This window comes from Cololabis saira, chromosome 23, assembly GCF_033807715.1.
Source record: "Cololabis saira isolate AMF1-May2022 chromosome 23, fColSai1.1, whole genome shotgun sequence".
Lineage (NCBI taxonomy): Eukaryota > Metazoa > Chordata > Actinopteri > Beloniformes > Belonidae > Cololabis > Cololabis saira.
The window spans coordinates 8673890-8683916 of NC_084609.1; the positions used below are offsets into that span (position 1 = coordinate 8673890).

A 10027-nucleotide genomic window follows, 5' to 3' on the forward strand; every position below is an offset into this window, starting at 1 on the left:
CTGACGACTGCTGACGAGTGGAGACGGTCCGGCAGGTGTTGTGGTACCACTTTGATCCACTAGAGGTGCATTTCCACCAGGGGGCGACCCCCTAACGCTAATGCTAACCAGTGATTGGACATATTACTTTGCATTAATTACATTTTGGAATCTCAAATGAGTTTTGAGGTGAAACGAGGACTCGCAGAGCAGCAAGATTATAACAGGAGACGAACGATCCTGAAATGTAGACTTGTAGTCAAGAACGCCTTAACTGAGACCAGAGAGTATTAATACCAAAACCAAGTCTAGTTAAGCTCCAGACCAAAAAGAAACCTGGTTATTTCCTGATCCTGCGTGATTGTAGAACATCAGCTCCATCCTGGTTCAGCTAGTTTCCATATGAGCTTGTATTCAACTGCAGCACAATAACACAGAGAAGTGGATGATGATGTTGAACTCACTATAAATGTTTCCATCCATCAGCTGAGATCAGATATGTGTGGCGACTGCACTACCGCTATTTCTACACTATTGGAGGATTGACTCCAGTGCTTTTAAGGATTGACACGACTACTAACTAGTCCCAAAGTCCTCTAGCAGAATAACCAGCTTCCAACACCCCCCTCCACCTCAGAAAAGTCATGAATAGTAAATGTTACTGATTTAAATTGACTGCATTATTTATCATTATAGTAATCAAATTACACTGAAGAACTGGTGATACAAGATTCTGTCACCTTGGTGTGCAACAGATTAGATTAGATTAGATTAGATTAGATTAGATTAGATTATCCTTTATTTCTCCCTCAATGGGGAAACTCACATTGTTCAGCAGCAGTACACTTAACACACCCATGCAGGGGAGGGGTAAAAAAGTAAAAATATATAATTACGAAATATAGACAGTATATACATTGCAATGGAAATAAAGTAGTGCGAGTGTGAGGTAGACAGACAGATATCTCAATTATCCGAGTCCGAGACCAGGAGAGACCGAGACAAGACCAAGACTGTAGACTGTTGAGACCGAGACCACAAAAAAGTGGTCTCGAGAAAGGTTTTGAGACCGAGACCGGTCTGGAGAACTACAAGTCAAACGTGGTCCAGACCCTGATGGTCTGTAATGGATCCACTGGTCTGGATCCAGACCCTAGAGGTCAGTACAGGAACTTCAGATGTTCTTATTCTCTTTCTTAGCTCTAAGTTCCTAGCAGAACCATTAAGAGGGGTCCACCGGGTCAATTTGAATCTCAGGGGAGGGGAACCCGAGGCTGCAGGAGGGTTCAGTTCCCCAACATGCTGGACAGACATCATCGATTTGTCCCCCAGAAGTTTTCTGAATCCTTCCTCCATGGAAACAGCCACCGGGGCCCGTGAACCAGGACCCCCCATAGTCCATGGGCCAGACCAGATGTCAGTACCACTCAAGGTGACAAAACTGATTTCTGAACATATCTATGTCTGTAGATGATATTTTGGTATGATAACCTTCCTGAGTGGCAGCTGGATCATAGTTATCAGCTCATGAAGTTACCCACCCCCTTCAGAAAATTACATTTTAGATGCTGGTCCATATCCTGGTTTAGACTCATGTACAGGATATCTGTCAATGTTTCACAGTATTGTCTTTGGTATCATTTTAAGCATTAATTCAAGCTAAGATGTGAATCTTTCTGACCAACATAGAGGTCACTGCAGCTCTTTAAACTCTAAACAACAATTTTCGCCTAAATGATATACTATCTTTTATCCCTGTGTCATCTAGGAACAACAGAGACACAAAATACAAAAACTGGAATACTCACAGGACCATAAGGATTCAGGAAATGTATAATATACCCCTTACTATATCATTGTTACAGGTTATTGTGAGCCTTAAACTAGAAGAGCATCATTAGGCTCCTATGAAACTATAACAGCCAATAGTCTAATAACAATATTGTAAACAAAATTAACATCGTTATTAATGGGAATATGTCAAGATCTGATTATAGTTAGGCTATCAAGTTCTGTGTGTACTTAAGATAGTGTTAAGAAGGTTAACCAAGTACAGAATCATTTAAAGAAATAGTTGAGTTACAGACATTATTAGTTATACATAGGGCAAAAAGAAAAGTATTACCAAGTAATCTACAGCAGTTGTTTTAAATCCAGAAGTTATAGATCATAGAAGGAAATATAATTTCAAACATCAGTATGCAAGGACCACTCTCAAGCAGATGTGTATATCGGTTGTGGGAGTAAAACTGTGGAACTCTCTACAGAATGATTTAAAGGAATGTACAAATTTACTTAGGTTCAAAAAAATGTATAAAGATAAAATATTTAAGTTATATGATCATGAATAGGCTGGGACTTAAACAGTACTATTGATATATGTGGTTGGTTTCTATTTAAGTGTATATTTTATTGTAAATAATGGTTACATTGACTGTTCTTTTTGTTTTGGTATTGAATAAGGGGCAGGTAAAATAAGACTTGTCTTCATCCTGCTCCTTTTCGGTCATGGGTGTGTAGATTGAAGTGTACAAATGTACTACTGTAATATTGTCAAACTATGCACTACCATGCACGAAATAAATAAATAAATAAATAAAAAAGCATAATGTCACTCAAACTATGATACAGCTGCCACTCATGAAGGGTTATCATCAGTGGCGCCACCAGGGGGTGGCCAAGGCTGGCCACGGCCCCCCCTACAAATTTGCTGGCCTCCCTACTGGCCACCCCTACGGAAGAGTATTAGGGCCAGGCAGGAGAAAAATAAAAATTATATTTTACAGGAGGAAGATTTTTTTTAAATTATGCAGTTCGAGAAAAAAGTCGAAATGTCGAGAAAAAAGTTGAAATGTTGAGAAAAAAGTCAAAATGTCGAGGAAAAAGTCGAAATGTAGATAATAATGTTGAAGTACAATTTCGAGAAAAAAGTCGAAATGTGATTCAACTTTATTCACGAAATTTCGACTTTATTCTTGAAATTGTATTTCAACATTAATCTCAACATTTCAACTTTTTTCTCGACATTTCGACTTTTTTCTCGAAGTGCACAATAAAAAGAAATCTTCCCCTCTCAAATATTTTTTCTCTTGCATGGCCCTAATACTCTTCCGTAATAAACCTAAGTATATCAGTAGGCGTTGTTTAAGTATTTCTGAGCCCTTATACTACAACAGTATAATACAATCCTGTAATGATGGCTTTTAGTTTTGGTGTCCACCCCAAGAATTTAAGTGGCCCCATCTGGCCCCCCCTATGAAACATTTTTGGAGGCGCCCCTGGTTATCATACCAAAATATAATCTACAAACATAGATATGTTCAAAAACAATAAGCACGTTTTGTCACTTTGAGTGGTGCTGACAAGTGAAATTTTGGGCCATGGACTATCAGTAATGGACCCCCCCTCTCCACCTGCTGCATGCATGACATCTGGATCCTGACTGAGTGTTGTATTGTCTCAGTTCGGTTCTGATCTGATTCTCTTCTTCCTGCAGAAGAACGGTCCGGTTCTGCCACGGCCCCTGCTCCGGACCCGGCTCTGTTTTCCAGGCCGTTGGGACCGTGCAGGGCCAGATCTGGCCCGGCTCGGCCCGGTTCGGCCTCCTGTACACCTGCGAGCATCCGTCGGTTCTCCCCGGAGACACCGGCAGCTCCGCTGCAGCAAAAAGCCGCTCTCTGCAGCTGCGGGTTCCCCGGGATCCGGACCGGTTCTCCAGCTCGGATCCCCGGGAACCCGCGGCTGCGGGTTCCCGGGGATCCGAGCTGGAGAACCGGTTCCACCAGGTCCAATTCCGTTGGTCTGACAGTGAAAACGAGACCGGTTCCTAATGATGAAGCCGGTGGAGGAAGCGGATCAGCATCAGCATCAGCATCAGCATCCTCCCTCCTCAGCATCCTCTCTCCTCCCGGAGACCCGCACCGGCTGGAGCCGCTCAAACACACCCGGACCAGCACCCAAACCGAACCGAACCGAGCCATTCCCGCATGTTCCGACAGTGAAAGACCTACCTGCCATCCTGGAGATGCGGTTCGGGCGCGTCACGCCGAAAAGGAGGGGCGAGATCCCCGCAGAACCGGAGCCTCTTCCTCCTCTTCCTCCTCCGGCCGCAGTCTTCCTCACCTCCGCCGACGGGAACCGAGGAAAAGCAGCCTCCCCTGACCCAGATCCGTCAGAACCGGTGCCGGTACCGCTCTCGGTACCGGGGCCACCAGTCCAAGCCGGCGCCGCCTGCTGCAGATCAACATCTACGAATCAAAGGACATCTTGTTTCCCCGTCTTCTTTCAACCACAGAAGACGTTTCTCTGAGTTTAGCTTCGGGTCTGCAGAACCACGACAGAACCGGACCGGACTGACGGAGTGCGTGTGTGGAAGCAGCGAGATGAGCGTGGGTCTGATCCCGCACCGGAACCTGCAGAACCGCGGAGCTCCGGCGTCCCTGTCAAGAATAAACATATAAATATATATTAACCGGAGCAGAGCCGGTTAATCGATCATCGATCAATGAGTCGAAAAGTGTAAAAGTGTAACATCGGAAAGTTTGACCTAAACTCAGTCAGTACTACATCAGAGTACTACACATCTTCGTTTACTAGAATAAAAGTAGACATGTATTTGCATTGGAATAAAAGTACATGCATGTATTTGCATTAGAATAAAAGTGCATACATGTATTTTGTTATAATAAAAGTAAATACATGTATTTTATTATAATAAAAGTAAATATTAAAATAAAAGTACATGCATGTATTTTATTAGAATAAAAGTACATGCATGTATTTGTATTAGAATAAAAGTACATGCATGTATTTGTATTAGAATAAAAGTACATGCATGTATTTGCGTTAGAATAAAAGTACATGCATGTATTTGTATTAGAATAAAAGTACATGCGTGTATTTTATTAGAATAAAAGTACATGCATGTATTTTTACTAGAATAAAAGTAAATATCTTTATTTGTATTAGAATACAAGTACATACACATATTTTCATTAGAATAAAAGTACATGCATGTATTTGTATTAGAATAAAAGTACATACACATATTTTTACTAGAATAAAAATACATACATGTATTTGCATTAGAATAAAAGTACTTAAATTAATTTGTTTTATAAAAGAACATACATGTATTTTTACTATAATAAAAGTACATACATGTATTTGTATTAGAATAAAAGTACATACATGTATTTTCATTATGATAAAAGTACATACATGTATTTGTAATATAATAAAAGTACATGCATGTATTTGTATTAGAATAAAAGTACATACCTGTATTTGTATTAGAATAAAAATACATAAATGTATTTTTAGTAGAATAAAAGTACATACATGTATTTGCATTCATGTTTGAAACTCTTGCTAGCCTCAGCTGAACATTAAATAACCTTTATTACTGAGTAATTACTAATGATTAATTATTGTAATTAATAATAACCTCAAACTAAAAAGAAAGATAATGTGGGCAGAACTAAGTACCCCCTGATTCAAGACTTTAGCTGGTATTTATTAGAATTCATTGTAAATAGCGGTGAACTTTATCCGACTTGTGGAGGAATTTTGCTCAGCTCTGTTTCAGCTCGTCAAGGTTTCGGGATTCACGTTCTCTCGCCGTATATTTACGCAACCCCCCCCCCACGTTTGTGTCATTTCATCGGGCCGATAAATGACCAAGTTTCTTTCCTATATGAAGGAGAAAGGGGAGTTTCTGGACTCGGCCGGTTCTGGCTAGATCGTAGACGGTGACGTTACAGGACAAACTCCCAGGTCAGTGGGGGCCGACTCCCTCCTGGACCTGCCCCTGGTGGCTGGGGGAGGAACTGCAACGCTTCCTCCCACCGGAGTGACTTCGGACCAGTAGGAGGAATGTTTGGCCATGAACCACCAACCCAGGAAGGAAAATAGAATAAAATATACACTTGGTTAAGATCAATGCAAGTCAGTTCTGACAGTTCTGACTGAGTTTAACATGCTATGCTCCAAAGTATCCTATCTGATCAAGAATGCAAAGAAGAGGTATTATGAGGACGAAGTCTCTCATCTCAGGGACAATGACAGTGGCAACTGGTTCAAGTCCATCAAAAAGTTGATGGGAGCTGCAGAACCCCAGGTTGAACACATAAAGACTGAAGAGGAATGTGAAACTCTGAGTCTCCACTTATCCTCTGTGTGGGAGAATACAACACCTCCTGGACGATGATGGCAGCAACCTACCCAGTATAAAAACTAATGTCCCTTACAGCATTGGGCAGGTGAAGACGCTTCTTCGCAAAGTTGATGGGAAAAAGGCAGCTGGGAAGGATGGCATTCCTGCCTGGATTCTTAAAACCTTCAATGAAGAGCTTGCCCCAGTGCTGACTCATCTGTTTAATGCTTGTCTGAAAGAAGGACATTTCCCTACCCAGTGGAAAGACTCTTTAGTCTGTGCAGTTCCTAAGTGCAGTAAACCACGGCTCCCACAAGACTACCAACAGATCTCTCTTCTGAGCTGTGTTGGCAAAGTGTTCGAGGGAATCCTGAAGGACCAACTTCTGCAGGAAACTGAAAAGGCTATACTTAATTCACAGCATGGTTTTATGAAGAATAGATCTACTGTGTCAGCCTTATTGCATATTTTGCAAAGCTGGCATGATGTTGTCGATGCAAAACCTAAATTTGACGTGCATGTCACGTACATTGACATCACTCGTGCTTTTGACACAATCAACCATGATCATCTCCTTCACTCACTGAAAATACTTGGAGTATCAAAGAACATCTGGCTAACAGTGAGCAGCTACCTGGAGGATAGGAAGCAGACAGTCAAATGGGGAAACCATGTTTCTAAAGCCTGGTTTCCTGTGTCGCCTTGCGTCGCCTGTGTCGGGCTGGGTCGGGCTAAAAAAAGAAGCACTAGACACACTGCAAAGACAACACCCGACGGCCGAGTAGCACGTACGTTCTGCGCAGTCTGCGTTTCTATTTGCTGCAATGTTTTCGGAGAAGAGCCGCCGGTCCGGGGGCGCAGCAGCAGCTCAGATCGCCAGGTCAACCTGCCGTCGTCCCGGGGAGAAACCTGCAGCTCTGTGGAGAATTACCCCTGGCTGAAATAAATCATTTAGGAAGATAAATGTTGGTTTAATAGATGAAATCTAACAGTTGTAGCTACGCCTGTTAAGAAATTTGCTCCGAAAATGTTGGGATTTCTGCCTGCCGGCTCCGGAGCTGATTTATGGTTCCGCGTTAAATCGACGCAGATCCTACGGCGTAGGGTACGGCGTAGGGTACGGCGTACGGCGCGCGTCGCCGCGTAACCTACGCCGTAGGCTCTGCGTTGGTGTAACGCAGAACCATAAATCAGCCTTTATTCTGGCGAGGTTTGAAAAAGACTTCGCAACAACGGGAAAGTGAGTATTTTTCGCTAGAAATGTAATCAAAACGCATTTTTACGCAGAAACTAACTCAAAATATTGATTTTATTCACTAAAAAATAAGAAATGTCCGCCATGTTTTTTTTTTTATTCAGTCCGCAAATGACGACGAAAAGCATTCTGGGAAATTCTGGGAACAGCCAATCACAGAGTGAGCTGTTTGACTGACCGCCGATTCGACATGTCGAATCAGCTGAAAAGCTCCCGACGGGCGCCTGACCTGTGGCGACGTGCGGGACACACCGGGAAAACTAGGCCGACAGACGCGCACCGACGCTCATCGTCGGCCCGACGGCCGAAAGTCGGCTTGGTGTATCAGGGCCTTAAGCCACAGGCAGTTTTAGCTGGTGTCCCACAAGGGGGGGGGGGTTATCCCCTCTCCTGTTTGTTCCCTGCATGAACTCTCTTGATCATTTGTTACCAACTAGTGTTGAGCCAATAAAATATGCAGATGATTTGCCTCTCAGTGAACACCTCATGGCTCCCTGCCAGGACAGATGCAAGCAGCGGTTGATGCAGTTACAGCCCGGGGTCAGACCTACTGTCTTGCAGCCAATGTTGTGAAGACTAAGGACATGGTTATTAGCTTCATGGAGCCTCAAAACCGTCCGGTACCCCCTCCCTGTAGACATATTGCCAGAAGGCAAAACTTTCTCCCGCTGGGTCCATGCTGGTCGGTCCGTTCTGTCAGGGAGTGTGTTGTTTGAGGACCCAGAAGCAGGAGGCAGGAGTTCCAAAAAACAGGGTTTATTTAACAAAAAACAAAACCAAAAGCGCTGCTTAGCAGGATCAAAAAAAGGACCAGGATCAAGAACGACAAAACTGACGACGAGAACATGGAGGGAGCAAACAGGACGGACCGACAGGGAGCAGGGAAATACCAGACCAGATATACACAGGGGATAACGAGACACAGGTGCAGACAATCAGGGCAGATGGAAAACAGGAGGGACAGAGCTGAAAACACAAACTGGGGGAAATGTCAAACCCTGACATATTCATATTGTTATGCAATTATGTATCTCAAATAAACTTGAACTTGAACTTGACAGGTGTGACAGGCTCCACCCACTTACATCTTATGAGGCTAAAAAAAACAAAGAAAGCAGAGTTATGAAAAATAACTCTTCAAATGTTTAGTACCACCTGGGATGAGAGGACTGAAACACGAAAACAAACAAATAAACACAACTCACTCGTTTCTGGTAAGATTTAGTCGTTTTTTATACATGACAATAAAACAGTTGACCGACCTTCGTCCAGTCAGCATCACACACAGATATGACATCACTGACAGGCCGACGGTCTGTTGGACAAACAGGAATTCAAACTCAGAACAATTAAAGAGTTATTAGTTATAGACTGCGTTTACATGCAGTCAATAACCCTTTTACAACCGGAATATTAGCAATAACCCGGTTTTGCACAACCATGTAAACACCAATAACCCCTTTAAATAACCGGAATTTGCTCATATTCCGGTTTTTAAAAACCCTAAAATACCCCTGGGTTACTCCTTTTAAAACCCGAATATTTGGTCATGTAAACGCCTAACGGGATATTCCCATCAAAAGGAACAGGAATTTGTTTTCTGCGCATGCTCTTTTCGCAAGGAATCTTGGTCTTTTGAGTCCAGGAAGTTCTTATAAACACGGCGAAACGCAAGACCAGGAGGAGACTAATCACTTCATAAATGTAATGAAAGATATGAACATTTTGTCATTTGTAGACGGTAGAAAGTACCGGGATACCGAGATTTACAAAAAGGTGAGCAAAAAGTTGCGCGAAGCAGCATTTGTACGAACGTCAGACCAGATCAAGCTCCGCTGGAAGACGCTGAAAAAGGCGACGTCTACTGGGCTGTTGATTATCCGCCGTGCTGCTGTTATTGTTGTTTTTTTGGATTTGGATACAGGAAGAAGCGGAAATGAGGGGAATTGCGTCATGACGTTCTCCGTGCGTCGCTGGTTTGATGGAGATATCCTAAATGATTACAATTACCGGGTATACAGGGATAACCCTGTTTGCTCACGCATGTAAACAGATTATTCCCAATGTTTAAGTAACCGGAATATTGACCTTAACCCGAATTTTGACTGCATGTAAATGTAGGCATTGAAACTGGACCCATAGAGAGGCGGAACCAGGTTTTACGGGTCACGGCGAGCTGGAGGCCCGGATACACGACAGGAGCAAAGCCACCAGGGAGTCGGGTCGCCACAACATCAAACATCTTATTCAGAGTTTTATTACGTCAGAAGGTTGATATCATAAAAGTCAGAAACACTAAAACAACCAAAACGAAGGAAGCAAAGTCAGTTTGGACTTTTAAAAATGGTTAACTGGTTATATTAGTAGTTTTTCTTAAAATGTTTTGTTCATAAATGGTATTTTATACATGATATCATAAATTTAAGACAAAGTTCTGATGTCATCATCAGTGAGATAAAAGCCATATCTGCTGGTAAGTTTGTTGTTTTCTGGTACCACCAGGCTTCCTGGACAGACCAGAATCTTTCCGAGTCTCTAACTGAACAATATTATAATTAAAGTACAGATTTGTCGTGCAACAGTTATGAGACATGCTGTTAATCAGTGAGTCTGTTATGTCCTGATCAATATCCAGCTAC

The 10027-nt window shown here is 42.6% G+C and overlaps 1 protein-coding gene across 1 annotated transcript in view; it reads right to left on the reverse strand.

Annotated features, from left to right (window-relative positions):
* Window positions 1–4390, reverse strand: part of si:dkeyp-27e10.3 (UPF0606 protein KIAA1549) — a 38107-nt gene extending 33717 nt beyond the window's left edge. Inside the window, 1 exon segment of the mRNA XM_061714778.1 lies at window positions 3990–4390. The gene's annotated coding sequence lies outside the window, so the exon portion shown is untranslated.
* Window positions 4391–10027: the final 5637 nt, after the last annotated feature.